This window comes from Panulirus ornatus, chromosome 63, assembly GCF_036320965.1.
Source record: "Panulirus ornatus isolate Po-2019 chromosome 63, ASM3632096v1, whole genome shotgun sequence".
In the NCBI taxonomy this organism is placed as follows: Eukaryota; Metazoa; Arthropoda; class Malacostraca; order Decapoda; family Palinuridae; genus Panulirus; species Panulirus ornatus.
Window position 1 is genome coordinate 149018 of NC_092286.1, and position 16033 is coordinate 165050.

Here is a 16033-nt window from a genome sequence, read left to right on the forward strand (position 1 = left end):
TGATACACTCCATCATTCGCCAGCGGTAAAGTTGGCCGATACCGAAATTATCAATTTCACTTCTCTGACGACTATTCGTTCATATCACACTGATGCGTTGTTGTGTGAGGTTCGACATTCAATATATGAAATGTATTGAACAATAAATTTCAAAAACCCTTCAAACCAAAGCAAGGGTAGCGACAACGCAAGGAAGAGCAGTAACAACTAGCTCTGAAAGAACGACTACAGCTTCGAACATGTCAGTAGCTGGCACGCGACCGAGTCTGAAAACCAACGATTGCACATTGTCCTGCGCAATGTTACTGCGAATGTAGTTATGGCTACCACCGCTACGGAGCAGTGATGGCTTGCCTAACTGACGTATTCGAGCATGCTGATCCTTTGGAATTCTTATTTTATTTAGGTAAACTCTATATATGCAAAGTTTTATTAGTGAGACGAATATAACGATGTTTTATTGGCCTCAATAATGTTCAAAACTTGCCGTCTTGAAACAGTCTTACAGAATTGAAGCGTTTTACACAACTAAGGCGCCAAGCACCTAAAATTGGCAAATCATAAAACACGCAAAGAACCCAACATTTACCAGAATTTGCGATGCCCAGGTCTAAGGTTTGAAAGCCAAGCAGAACGCAAGGGTCAGCGAATCTCATTAGCTTTGTCTAACTATGAACTAGGCAGACGCACTAGAGGAAACCCTCCCTCTTAACACTGGTTACTGGCCCACAAAATGAAAAGAGCTTGTTGTTCCGGTTCTCAATAGGCTGGCTGCCAATTTTGACCCCTTCGAAAGGCAAATTAGAACGATAGAACTAAGTTTCAGAACCCACGACCCAATGAAGTTCGCTGGCAACGAAGCAACGGTGTCCGCGCCTTTGCGACTGCTGCAGGGCTGGTCTCTAACAATAATCAGAGTGAGCCACTGAAAGATAATACACTTTACTTTGATCCCAGCCCTGAGCACACAAGCATAAGAACGCATTGCTCTAAGTTTAAAAATCACTTCCTTGTAAACACTTCGAATGAAAAACACCCCTATAAGCGCTGTTCCACACTTAAAAAGCAATAAATATGTATGTCTACCAGACGCAGCACTTCGCATATGTTCAATAAACACACAAAATTTGAATATAAGTGAATAATCCAAAGAAAGCAGTGAAGGTTAACGGAAGATAGGAGGGCTGAAAGAAGAGTGTTGATCATGGCATTCTAAACGAAAAAAAAATGGCGTCCTAGCTAGGAGCTGCGTAATCTTCCTACGTATTGATACGTCGAATAAAAGCTCAAGCAAGCCCCACTTGTTAAGGAAAAATGCACAGAAACATTGCCTTAGTGCTAAGGAAAGTCTGACTTACCAAAAAGACGAGTAGACACCAAGACATCAGGCAACACAGACTGGAAATACAGAGCGTAAGAACACATCCGTCTTTGGAACCGACACAGAGATGACTAAAAATGGCGGCCGAACTCAGTAGCAAGAAACATATACAAAGAAGCGCAATTTCAGCTTTTGACATACTAATTTTTGTTATGTTTTTCATACACGTGAAGGAGGTACCACCCTCCTTGACTCGACGGTTTATCCCTCTATCAAACTTACACGAGAAGGAGGTACCACCCTCCTTGACTTGACCAAGGTTTACCCCACTATCAAACTTGCACGTGAAGTAGGTACCACCCCCCTTGACCCGACGAAGGTTTACCCCACTACCAAACTTACACGTGAAGGAGGTACCACCCTCCTTGAGGCAAGACGAGTGCTGTCATGACGGCTTCCTCCCTCCCTCTTGCGATGTCAGTAGACGACTGAGGGTGACGTGGTCCTCGACGGTGGTCGGAAGGTCATCATATCCAACCCGTTGTTTGACTGGAATTAGGGAAATGAACGGTGTCTTAATTTCTATTTCAACTTGAACACATTACGGCATATTTTAATTAAGTTAAATTACGACATGTTGTATATCATCTATCAGTGTTTATGTGTGGGTTATGATAGAGATGAAGTCATGGGTGCATTATAGATTAATCTATTATCATCCATCTTTGAATATTTCCTTAAAATGGGTGGCAACTGCGAGGACAAAAACCTCTCACTAGCAATGTTATCCTTACAATTCTTGTTCTGTGAAAATTTAGGGTAAACAAAATGCAATCGGATGTCATCATTTACCAGCAAAAGGAGCTTCAAAAGCTGGTATCTTATTGTTTGTATACTGCAAACATAAAACTTTAGTCATTATTCCCATGTTGAGTTAAACTGCTAATTGAGGCAAACAACCTATATGGCCTATAAGCCTAATTTCATAACTTATAATCTACGCAATACCTTTAATATGAAAATGAGATGATAATGACTGAAATATTTCCAAATATATTACCTACTTCATTGTTATCAAAACTTAGCCAAACCCATATATAGTTACCCGCGAACAGACACTTCGGATTTGGCTGATAATAAACTCCGATGCAGGTATTTCATTCTATATACATCATTCACCATTGCTGCCATGTTCCACTCCTTTTCACAAACTGAGCACACGGAAACATAACGAATTGCACTAAGTTTGAAAAACACTTCCTTGTAAACACTTCACCGAGTGAAAAACACCTCTATAAGCACTGTTCCACACTTAAAAAGCAATAAACATGTATGTCTACCAGACACAGCACTTCACATATGTTCAATAAACACACCAAATTTGAATATAAGTGAATAATCCAAAAAGCAGTGAAGGTTAACGGAAGATAGGAGGGCTGAAAAAAGAGTGTTGATCATGGCATTCTAAACGAAACCAAAATGGCGTCCTAACTAGAAGCTGTGCAATCCTTGCTACGAATTGATACATCGAATAAAAGCTCAAGGAAGCCTCACTTCTCAAGGAAAATGCAAAGAAACATTGCCATAGTGCTAAGGAAAGTCTGACTTACCAAAAATAAGAGTAGACACCAATACATCAAGCAACACAGACTTGACATACAGAGCGTAAGAAGACATCCGTCTTTGGCACCTACACAGAGAAGACTAGAAATGGTGGCCGAGCTCAGCAGCAAGAAACATATACAAAGAAGAGCAATTTCAGACTTTGACATACTAATTTTTGTGATGCTTGCAATAACGCCATCTGGGGGCGAATCAAGAACTATTAGAAAACGGGAAACAGAGCTTAACTATCAAAGAAAACGAGGACCTTCAAAGTAATTGCAAGATATTTAAATCTGCCATAATTTCTGCAGGGAATAAAGTCCTTTATTGTACTTTGTGTGGTAAAAATGTTATGTTTTGCCTTAGCAATGATAAGACTGAATACAAACTGACATTATGTTAACTTATACAAAATTCTTTGCTAGTGCTGATATGAATTAGTAATTATGTATACATGTCATGATCCTATCTTCGGTTTGTGCTGATGATTTATGGTAATTTAGATTTCCCTAATACTCTTACATTTCACCTTATTCTTGAATATTGTGATAAAAGGAAACAAATTATCGTGTGATATTCATTTGGTGCAATACAGTATTGATAAATATATATCAGAACATTTTTTTCACCTTGTGATAGACTGTATGTACATGCGTACACACATGCATGCAGTAATACAAAATAGGATATCAAAGTGTAACTGTGTGAAATGCATGCATATCGAAATTCACATATAATCACAAGCAGTCATAAATCTGCTTGAAATATAAACACAGACAGTAATATATTATAGTCTTTAAAGAATTCAATAGTGTATTGTACATGGATGTAAAATAGTTATCAAGTCTTACAAATTAAGATAATTCTTTTAAGTATAACAAACTGATATGCAAGAGTATTTCTATCTACATGGAAATATATTCAGTCATACTCGTTGAAAACGAAAACACAGGTAGTAATACGCAGAGTCAGTGTATATTTCATATAATTTTGTGAAGCGAAATACAGGATCTTGCGAACAAACACACAAAGATGAAAAAAGAGAATATACCCAATTATTAGAATAGGGTTCAAATTGAGGTAAATTAATCTTATAATGTCTGCCTGACAGTAGAGTAAATGAATAAAATGATTGCCAAATACAACACCTGTTAATAACATCAAAAACGGTGCAAAAATTTATATCAAAACAACTCAAATAAGACCTATATGGTGATGAAAAAAAGTATCAAGCCATTGCTGGTAAACATACAATAGTGCATTGTTGAGAACGTACGGAAATTAATATACTTTTCTTTTGTATCTGCAAAAATGTTTAAGCTTCTGCATTTTAGATGTTATGTGATACCCTCACTCTAATGAAAATTAATATGCTTCGTACTATTGGGAACACAGGTCTATCTTTTTACGTTTTTCCTTTGCAAAATTTCATATTAGCACAAATTATCCCTTTTATAACCAGTTTCCATATTGTACCGAAATATTTCCTTCCAATTCCTTCATATAAACCATTATTACTTTTGTGGTACAGTAAGTCTACCGAAGTTACTCATACTTTCTCCTTTATATATATCCATACTTTATGCTGAAGGCTTGTGAAACAGAACAATGTTTTTTTTTCTATATTTGTGGTATATATTGAGAGGGTGAAGGCATGTACAGAGCATCAGATTGGGGAAGAGCAGTGTGGTTTCAGAAGTGATAGAGGATGTGTGGATCAGGTGTTTGCTTTGAAGAATGTATGTGAGAAATACTTAGAAAAGCAAATGGATTTGTATGTAGCATTTATGGAATTGGAGAAGGCATATGATAGATTTGATAGAGATGCTCTGTAGAAAGTATTAAGACTATATGGTGTAGGAGGCAAGTTGTTAGAAGCAGTGAAAAGTTTTTATCGAGGATGTAAGGCATGTGTACGTGTAGGAAGAGAGGAAAGTGATTGGTTCTCAGTGAATGTAGGTTTGCGACAGGGGTGTGTGATGTCTCCATGGTTGTTTAATCTGTTTATGGATGTGGTTGTTAGGGAGGTAAAATGCAAGAGTTTTGGAAAGAGGGGCAAGTAAGAAGTCTGTTGTGGATGAGAGAGCTTGGGAAGTGAGTCAGTTGTTGTTCGCTGATGATACAGCGCTGGTGGCTGATTCATGCGAGAAACTGCAGAAGCTGATGACTGAGTTTGGTAAAATGTGTGAAAGTTGAGAGTAAACGTGAATAAGAGCAAGGTTATTAGGTACAGTAGAGTTGAGGGTCAAGTCATTTGGGAGGTAACTTTGAATGGAGAAAAACTGGAGGAAGTGAGGCGTTTTTAGATATCTGGGAGTGGATTTGGCAGCGGATGGAACCATGGAAGCGGAAGTGAATCATAGGGTGGGGGAGGGGGCGAAAATTCTGGGAGCCTTGAAGAATGTGTGGAAGTCGAGAACATTATCTCGGAAAGCAAAAATGGGTACGTTTGAAGGAATAGTGGTTCCACCAATGTTATATGGTTGCGAGGTGTGGGCTATGGATAGAGTTGTGCGCAGGAAGGTGGATGTGCTGAAAATGAGATGTTTGAGGACAATATGTGGTGTAAGGTGGTTTGATCGAGTAAGTAATGTAAGGGAGAGAGAGATGTGTGGCAATAAAAAGAGTGTGGTTGAGAGAGCATAAGAGGGTGTTTTGAGATGGTTTGGTCACATGGAGAGAATGAGTGAGGAAAAATTGAACAAGAGGATATATTTGTCAGAGGTGGAGGGAACGAGAAGTGGGAGACCAAATTGGAGGTGGAAAGATGGAGTGAAAAAGATTTTGAGTGATCGGGGCCTGAACATACAGGAGGGTGAAAGGCGTGCAAGGAATAGAGTGAATTGGAACGATGTGGTATACCGAGGTCGACGTGCTGTCAATGGATTGAACCAGGGCATGTGAAGCATCTGGGGTAAACCATGGAAAGTTCTGTGGAGCCTGGATGTGGAAAAGGAGCTGTGGATTCGGTGCATTATTACATGACAGCTAGAGACTGAGTGTGAACGAATGTGGCCTTTGTTGTCTTTTCCTAGCACTACCTTGCACACATGAGGGGGGAGGGGGTTATTTCATGTGTGGCGAGGTGGAGATGGAAATTGATAAAGGCAGACAGTATGAATGATGTACATGTGTATATATGTATATGTCTGCATATATATGTATACGTTGAGATGTATAGGTATGTATATTTGCGCGTGTGGACGTGTATGTATATACATGTGTATGTGGGTGGGTTGGGCCATTCTTTCGTCTATTTCCTTGCGCTACCTCGCTAACGCGGGAGACAGCGACAAAGCAAAATAAAATAAAAAAAAATGTATACAATTATAGGGTCATTATCCTCCGTGGATAAAAAAAAAAAATCATTTCCAAACCATCAATTTCTACGATGATCGACTTGACATTCATCCTCATTTATTATCCTAACAATCAAAATGTACCTCGGACATTACAGTTGGAGAGGGTGTGATATCTATGAAGTTGAGGTAGGTGAAGGTTGCAAGTGGTTAATGCAAACCACTGAACCAAGTGCTGCAGTAGTACGGTTAAGTATCTGAGCAGCAAGATATTAACTGAACACTGGTGATCAATTCTGCAAATAGGTTACAATTATGCCACATGATTTCCCCGTTATAATACGATATTTGCATGAACATTCCTGCCTGTCCTTCTCTTAAGCAGGATATTGATACACTCCATCATCGTCAGCGGTAAAGTTGGCCGATACTGAAATTATTAACTTTTCTCTCTTCACTGACGACTCTTCTTTCGTATCACACTGATGCGTTGTTGTGTGAGGTTCGACATTCAATACATCATGAAAATATACATAAACACAATCAACCATTCAAATATTTTATTGCAATCGTTATCAAACGTTAATCGTTCCTTACAGCTGGAAAGACAAAACAGAATATATTGGCGACATGAACAACCTTCATAACGTGAATAAATCATACATACATTTTCCTCTACATATCGTAAAAGTATACATTGTCTTATGCTTATTATTGACACATATGTATTAAGCAATAATAAACCAATCAATTTATAAAGACAAATGAAACCCAATTTTTAGGTACAGTAATACACCGCCCAGCCTACAGAGTTCCTGAAAGGCGTGGACGTGGTTCAGTAGTTGATGGCTAGTCATCTTGTCTCCAGGTTGCCAGGTGTACACCATTTTTGCCCAAACATGTTCAATGATAATTTGGTCTGTTCATTGCTGGCTTGTCCAGGAGCTACAGGGTGTCTTGTTCCTAAGTACCAGCGTTGACCGGCACGAGCAGTGTGGACGGGGCACCTATCGTTAATAGAAATGACAGGCCCGGCATGGAGAGGTAAACTCCTCGCCCGCAGAGACGGTAGAAACGTTCCTCCAGCACTTACTGTAGGTAATGGTTCATGATAGGGATGGTGACAAGCTGATATCGCATGTACACAATAGCAAAGTAACATTTTATATGAAATAACCTATGCAATATTTCTTGTTAATATTTTAATTTTTTTTTTTTTTTTTTTTTTTTTTTTACAACTACTAAGGAGCTCTAAAGCCAAAACGAATTTCATTTTGTATTACATTTTGTATAACAATTTGACGAATAAAGCATCTTATCTTATCTTAATGTCACTCTTCTCTACATGATACAGGTAAAGTGATATGAACGGGCCTCCTCTCTCATGCTGGCTCGGTCATATGTGCCTGCGAAACATTATGATTTTAACGCTTATTGTAGTGATTCGGCAAGATTTATATCTATAGTGGTTTATAAACAGTATATCAACTTTTGGTTACCAACATGAATTTCTGGTTACTATAACTATGCCGTTCTAAGTCTTGGAACAAGTTCTCAACGTCATATCGGTTACAGCAGTGAACCTTACCATGAGAGTTGGATATACACATCTCCTCCGTGAACACTGTTCAGACCAGATTCTGTTTCACTCAGAATGTGCTGTTCCCTCAGGCGTTCATTCCTCGCGGGAGTTCTGTGGTGTGTTCCTTTGTCGTGCAAAATTCACTACGGCTCAATGGAAAAACGTCTTATGCCCATCACGTTCGCTGGAGGGGGTTGCCTCTGCCGCTCATGTTCTCTCTGCCAACAATAAAACACAACCATGTTCACAAAGAATGGACACTTCCCTGAATTGAAAATCTAAATCTCAATTATAAAGTTTAGATAGTTATAAGCCTAATTTCATAACTTACAATCTACGTAATACCTTTAATATGAAAATGAGGTTACAATAATGACAAATATTTTCAAATATATTGCCTACTTCATTGTTATCAAAACTTAGCCAAACCCATATATAGTTACCCGCGAATAGACACTTCGGATTTGGCTGATAATAAACTCCGATGCAGGTATTTCATTCTCTATAGATCATTCACCATTGCTGCCATGTTTCACTCCTTTTCACACACTCTTATAACTTACATTAAGTCGTTCAGGTTACCGCTCTCCAACCTTCTTCTATTCCACTTTATGGTATTGGAGGACAGGACAACTTCATGTGCGATGCCCAGTATGGAGAACACATTATCAAGGAGAGTGATCATGCGACCTCTGAGCACCAACCTCTCATCTCTCCGATTCACCCTAGCCTACCTCGACGCGGTCCAGTAGACGAGCTACCGTTCCCCGGCCAGCCAACCCAACCTGCCTCACCATAACTCAGTACAGAAGCCACCACTCACCTGCCATTTCTGGGCTACCTCACCGCGACCCAGTATAGTTACCACCGCTTCGCGGCTCACTGAACCTAAACCTACCTCACAATGATCCAGTTTGGTAGCCACCACTCACCCGCCTATTCTAACCTACCTCACCTTGACCCAATGCAGTACCTCCTCGCCCACCCGACCGTAGCCTATGAAAATCTTACCTAACCTCCTAAGTAGCAGATAATTATAATGGAAATGTGCCGTTATTATTGTGGTCTGCTGGTGTGAGAACGGATGAAATGACCACGTATAGGGGAGGTTAGGCAGTAGGGCGAACTCTTACCACAATTTCTAATTTCTTTCACTGGCAACACGAAACTTCATAAGGACCCGATGGTCTGTTACTCTTTGTATTTTGCAAATCCAAAACAAAGAACGTCATTCGGATGAGCTAAACTATCAATTTACCAAAACCATGTTAACTGTAATAACGTCTATGGCGGGTTACACGTTCCAGGATGAACAATCATAAGCTTTCACCTGAGTGAATAACAATATACTTCGAAATCTCTGTCTACAGAGTTCATCGTTCTCTACATTTCCTAGCTGTCGTAATTACATTAAGTACACCTAACTATAGTTCACCACTCACTCTACATTGGTTACAACCATTAATCTCCAAATGTTACTCTTACCTGACTAGAAACAAGACCTTTGTTTATGCAGAAATCAGTCAACTCAGAGCCGGGAGCACGAAGCCAGCTGGTAACTACCTAGCTGGCGACCAATCACCTGTGGTCACATATCTTCACCTTTCCACCACCACAAGACTTGTGTCAGCAAATTGAATTTTACCCAGAGTGTCTCAGTGACCAGATTCTTACCTCTTCTATAGTACCCTGAAACCTCCTCCACCACTACACTTGCCGGAGCCCTTAAGGCGATACTGTCACTCACCACAACAACCCAGGAAATGAACGTATGAACCAGAAACATAATAATCTTTGATTCCGCAATAAATGCGCTCGTCCACCATCTCGAAGCAGAAGCGAGGCTTCATTGTATCGCAAAGCGTTGTCTCAATCCAGTGAAATGACTTGCATGGCCTTTTATCATTTTGTAACGTTCGTTTTTTATTATACACTTGCTAATATTCCATGTATTCGTGCTACATGCACGTTACTGAAAAATCTATGCAGAAAAATTATTTTTGTTGCATAATAAATAATATATATATATATATATATATATATATATATATATATATATATATATATATATATATATATATATATATATATATATATATATTGTAAACGTGAGTCCGTCCATGTTAGTGCCAATGTAACAATTCGGATTCAGACATTATCCACGTTTATAATGTATTCCGACTCTTCTGACATCAGTCAATTTCTAAACAATGTTTTACTTGTTTGTCTTTCTTTGGTCAACCACGACTGAAAAAAAATATATAATCTTAAGAATACATTTTGTCCTTGATGATGGAAATTCAACATTTTTATCACGATTGTGGACAGAACATCTACCAGGACGGCCGTAGCCAGGACTAACAACCTATTTCACCATTTACCACACTCACCATAGAAAGTGGAATTGCGTCGATGGTTTTCAATAACCACATATGTTCTTATAGTACTTCCCTAACGTACAATGAGAGGCGGACACAGAAACAACAGAAGAATGTAAACATACCACACTAAAACATGAGCAATATACTCGTCCTGCTTTTAATGTGGTATTTCCTGAAACAACCTTTGTCGACGGAAATTTCCAAGCCTCGTATGTCAACTGTCCTGATTGATTTACTTTTTTGTGGAGAGTCCGAGGCAGAAAGGTCATCTGAATACCCTAATCAAAGCATCTTATTAAAGAGTATATACATATACGTCCAAATGTACGATAGTGCACTACGATGGCCTGTTCTCTGACACGCATAAGGTATTCGCTCCCTGCTAAACAAGAACGGCTCACTCCCTGAAGAATCAAAGCCGTTTTTTCCAATGACGTCTAACCAGCTGACATACGTCAGCAACTCGTATCCTGGAGCGTGTTGGTCCGTCTCCTCCAGATACAGAATGTCAGCACACTCCAAGATGACGACTACGCTCAACACATGCAGGCAATTCACTCTCTGACAGTAGGATGTCAGCCACCGCCACACGTCGGTGCTTTACTCCCTGCAGTGGCTCTCTCCCTGGGAGACTCCGGCAACTCGATCCCTAATAAACAACCTTCTGCCTAATACCTAAAGCTCATATCACTCTCTAAAAGCTAAACATAATCTTCTATTCCACTTCATGGTGTTGGAGGACAGGACAACTTCATGTGCGATGCCCAGTATGGACAACACATTATCAAGGAGAGTGATCATGCGACCTCTGAGCACCAACCTCTCATCTCTCCGATTCACCCTAGCCTACCTCGACGCGGTCCAGTAGACGAGCTACCGTTCCCCGGCCAGCCAACCCAACCTGCCTCACCATAACTCAGTACAGAAGCCACCACTCACCTGCCATTTCTGGGCTACCTCACCGCGACCCAGTATAGTAACCACCGCTTCGCGGCTCACCGAACCTAAACCTACCTCACAATGATCCAGTTTGGTAGCCACCACTCACCCGCCTATTCTAACCTACCTCACCTTGACCCAATGCAGTACCTCCTCGCCCACCCGACCGTAGCCTATGAAAATCTTACCTAACCTCCTAAGAAGATAATCAATGGAAATGTGCCGTTATTATTGTGGTCTGCTGGTGTGAGAACGGATGAAATGACCACGTATAGGGGAGGTTAGGCAGTAGGGCGAACTCTTACCACAATTTCTAAGTTCTTTCACTGGCAACATGAAACTTCAAAAGGACCCGGTGGTCTGTTACTCTTTGTATTTTGCAAATCCAAAACAAAGAACGTCATTCGGATGAGCTAAACTATCAATTTACCAAAACCATGTTAACTGTAATAACGTCTATGGCGGGTTACACGTTCCAGGATGAACAATCATAAGCTTTCACCCGAGTGAATAGCAATATACTTCGAAGTCTCTGTCTACAGAGTTCATCGTTCTCTACATTTTCTGGCAGTTGTAATTACATTAAGTACACCTAACTATAGTTCACCACTCACTCTACATTGGTTACAACCATTAATCTCCAAATGTTACTCTTACCTGACTAGAAACAAGACCTTTGTTTATGCAGAAATCAGTCAACTCAGAGCCGGGAGCACGAAGCCAGCTGGTAACTACCTAGCTGGCGACCAATCACCTGTGGTCACATATCTTCACCTTTCCACCACCACAAGACTTGTGTCAGCAAATTGAATTTTACCCCGAGTGTCTCAGTGACCAGATTCTTACCTCTTCTATAGTACCCTGAAACCTCCTCCAACACTACACTTGCCGGAACCCTTAACGCGTTACTGTCACTCACCACAACAACCCAGAAAATGAACGTATGAACCAGAAACATAATAATCTTCGATTCCGCAATAAACACGCTCATCCGCCATCTCGAAGCAGAAGCGAGGCTTCATTGTATCGCAAAGCATCGTCTCAATCTAGTGAAATGACTTGCATGGCCTTTTATCATTTTGTAACGTTCGTTTTTTACTATAAACTTACTAATATTCCACGTATTCGTGCTACATGCACGTTACTAAAATCTGCAGGAGAATTATTTTTGTTGCATGATAAATAATATATACTGTAAACGTGAGTCCGTCCATGTTAGTGCCAATGTAACAATTCGGATTCAGACATTATCCACGTTTATAATGTATTCCGACTCTTCTGACATCAGTCAATTTCTAAACAATGTTTTACTTGTTTGTCTTTCTTTGGTCAACCACGACTGAAAAAAAATATATAATCTTAAGAATACATTTTGTCCTTGATGATGGAAATTCAACATTTTTATCACGATTGTGGACAGAACATCTACCAGGACGGCCGTAGCCAGGACTAACAACCTATTTCACCATTTACCACACTCACCATAGAAAGTGGAATTGCGTCGATGGTTTTCAATAACCACATATGTTCTTACAGTACTTCCCTAACGTGCAATTAGAGGTGGACACAGAATCAACAGAAGAATGTAAACATACCACACTAAAACATGAGCAATATACTCGTCCTGCTTTTAATGTGGTATTTCCTGAAACAACCTTTGCCGACGGAAATTTCCAAGCCACGTATGGCAACTGTCCTGATTGATTTACTTTTTTGTGGAGAGTCCGAGGCAGAAAGGTCATCTGAATACCCTAATCAAAGCATCTTATTAAAGAATATATACATATACGTCCAAATGTACGATAGTGCACTACGATGGCCTGTTCTCTGACACACATAAGGTATTCGCTCCCTGCTAAACAAGAACGGCTCACTCCCTGAAGCATCAAAGCCGTTTTTTCCAATGACGTCTAACCAGCTGACATACGTCAGCAACTCGTATCCTGGAGCGTGTTGGTCCGTCTCCTCCAGATACAGAATGTCAGCACACTCCAAGAGTCAGACTACGCTCAACACATGCAGGCAATTCACTCTCTGACAGTAGGATGTCAGCCACCGCCACACGTCGGTGCTTTACTCCCTGCAGTGGCTCTCTACTTGGGAGACTCCGGCAATTCGCTCCCTAACAAACAACCTCCTGCCTAATACCTAAAGCTCATATCACTCTCTAAAAGCTAAACATAATCTTCTATTCCACTTCATGGTGTTGGAGGACAGGGCAACTTCATGTGCGATGCCCAGTATGGACAACACATTATCAAGGAGAGTGATCATGCGACCTCTGAGCACCAACCTCTCATCTCTCCGATTCACCCTAGCCTACCTCGACGCGGTCCAGTAGACGAGCTACCGTTCCCCGGCCAGCCAACCCAACCTGCCTCACCATAACTCAGTACAGAAGCCACCACTCACCTGCCATTTCTGGGCTACCTCACCGCGACCCAGTATAGTAACCACCGCTTCGCGGCTCACCGAACCTAAACCTACCTCACAATGATCCAGTTTGGTAGCCACCACTCACCCGCCTATTCTAACCTACCTCACCTTGACCCAATGCAGTACCTCCTCGCCCACCCGACCGTAGCCTATGAAAATCTTACCTAACCTCCTAAGTAGCAGATAATTATAATGGAAATGTGCCATTATTATTGTGGTCTGCTGGTGCGAGAACGGATGAAGTGACCACGTATAGGGGAGGTTAGGCAGTAGGGCGAACTCTTACCACAATTTCTAAGTTCTTTCACTGGCAACACGAAACTTCAAAAGGACTCGGTGGTCTGTTACTCTTTGTATTTTGCAAATCCAAAACAAAGAACGTCATTCGGATGAGCTAAACTATCAATTTACCAAAACCATGTTCAGTGTAATAACGTCTATGGCGGGTTACACGTTCCAGGATGAACAATCATAAGCTTTCACCTGAGTGAATAGCAATATACTTCGAAATCTCTGTCTACAGAGTTCATTGTTCTCTACATTTCCTAGCTGTCGTAATTACATTAAGTACACCTAACTATAAATCACCACTCACTCTACATTGGTTACAACCATAAATCTCCAAATGTTACTCTTACCTGACTAGAAATAAGACCTTTGTTTATGCAGAAATCAGTCAACTCAGAGCCGGGAGCACGAAGCCAGCTGGTAGCTACCTAGCTGGCGACCAGTCACCTGTGGTCACATATCTTCACCTTTCCACCACCACAAGACTTGTGTCAGCAAATTGAATTTTACCCCGAGTGTCTCAGTGACCAGATTCTTACCTCTTCTCTAGTACCCTGAAACCTCCTCCACCACTACACTTGCCGGAACCCTTAACGCGTTACTGTCACTCAACACAACAATCCAGGAAATATTTCAAACGTCTGAACCAGAAACATAGTAAACATAGTAAATGTGAGGGAAATGTTTGTAAATAATTGCTGGTTAGCGGAAGAATGCTATTCTCTTCTGTGATGCCAGATTTCTATCTATCTAACTGCAACTCTGATGTCCATTCCCTTTGGGAATTCCCTCAAGGGGATGGCCATGGTAAAAGTGTCCATAACTGTTGAATTCCAGGGCCAGACTTTTCCCTCATTAAAATATCCATGAGCAGCTGATGGTATTTATTCTACATATCAGATTAACTAACCTTCAAACTTGTTTCTCATAATTTCAATGGGATCCAAATCATGGAGAATCTTTACTGACAGTGTTTAGCCATGAAGCTTTGGTATATCAAGCTGTTTGGTCTCCACATCTGTCTGGGTGTGTTGCTTGTTTCAATTACATGAAAGTACCTTTTCAAATACATTTTATGATATGAGCTGAAAGTGACCTCATTATTGACACTCATTCCTTTTCAAATGCACATTATAATCTGAGCTGAAAGTGAACTAATCATTAATCCTCTTTCCTTTTCAAATTAGGCACTTCAGGTCTGATCATTTGACATTCCTACATATCCATTCATAATCAGAAATTGAAAATATACACTTATCTTTATATTCTCCAAATAGGTCTCTTAATATTCTTACTATTCATATCATGAACTACCTCCCTTTAGTGCACATTCCTATTAAGTCTTATTCAATTGTATATCAAAACCATCTCTGCCTACCTGTATTCTATTGTAAATGACATAGTTGCAATTGTCATCCTCAGCCATTAAAATAAGAGTGCCATTTGAATTATCTAAGTAGAACATGAGCTGGAAGTAGCATTTGTTTTTACATACTTCCCTCCACCCACTTTCAGCCCATCAGTAAGAAGCATTTCCACCATGTCACTCTATCTCGGAAAACTCCATCTCATTGCACTGTTAGGCCTTCCAATTCTGTATTTGTTACAGATTTATTAGATGTTATCCCTCCATCTCTTGTTAGGCCTACTTGCTGGCCTTCTTTCAATCAATACCCAAGTTCAGGGTATGGTAATGTACCAGAGTTTGATAATGAATAAGAAAATAGTGTGAATTAATTGCAAAAAATTGAGAATTTATTGTGTCTGAAAGAGGAAGTTAGTATATGAAGTAATACTTGTATGAATGACTAGGCGGTAAAGCTTTTTCATGGGGTTTAAGGAGGCTGAGACTTGAAAGAGAAGTAGAAGCTAGACATAGGAATGCATTGTAGAAAAAAATGACCGAGCTTATATGATGGGGCTAAAGGAAGGAGTAGTGCACCCCCCTCTTAAATGCACTTTGCTTTTGCATCTAACAACAGGGAGAAGACTTCTGAAATAAATGAAATCTAGCAATATTATCAGCAAAAAAGTACAGTTAAATGATTTTCAGTATGTCCATGTTTTCTTTACTTGAAGTGAAATATGCACAGGTCAGTGAGGATTATTCATGTTTAGACACTATCTGTATGTTGCAAAAATGTGCTAATAAGAGATAAGTGAAGGAAGTTTGAAAAAACAG

The 16033-nt window shown here is 40.2% G+C and overlaps 2 long non-coding RNA genes across 8 annotated transcripts; both read right to left on the reverse strand.

Moving 5' to 3' along the window:
- Nucleotides 1-224: 224 nt before the first annotated feature.
- Nucleotides 225-3011, reverse strand: LOC139745882 (uncharacterized). Its single transcript, XR_011712014.1, has 2 exons — nucleotides 2932-3011; nucleotides 225-1870 (listed from the first exon to the last, which is right to left on the reverse strand). It is a non-coding gene; the product is annotated as an uncharacterized lncRNA (long non-coding RNA).
- A 3759-nt stretch (nucleotides 3012-6770) lies between these two features.
- LOC139745851 (uncharacterized) lies at nucleotides 6771-14473 on the reverse strand. Of its 7 annotated transcripts, none has more exons than XR_011711996.1 (3): nucleotides 14391-14473; nucleotides 7814-8025; nucleotides 6771-7631 (listed from the first exon to the last, which is right to left on the reverse strand). It is a non-coding gene; the product is annotated as an uncharacterized lncRNA (long non-coding RNA). The 7 variants fall into 7 exon arrangements; XR_011711997.1 differs by lacking the exon at nucleotides 14391-14473 and adding an exon at nucleotides 14202-14222; XR_011711993.1 differs by lacking the exon at nucleotides 14391-14473 and adding an exon at nucleotides 11974-12063.
- Nucleotides 14474-16033: the final 1560 nt, after the last annotated feature.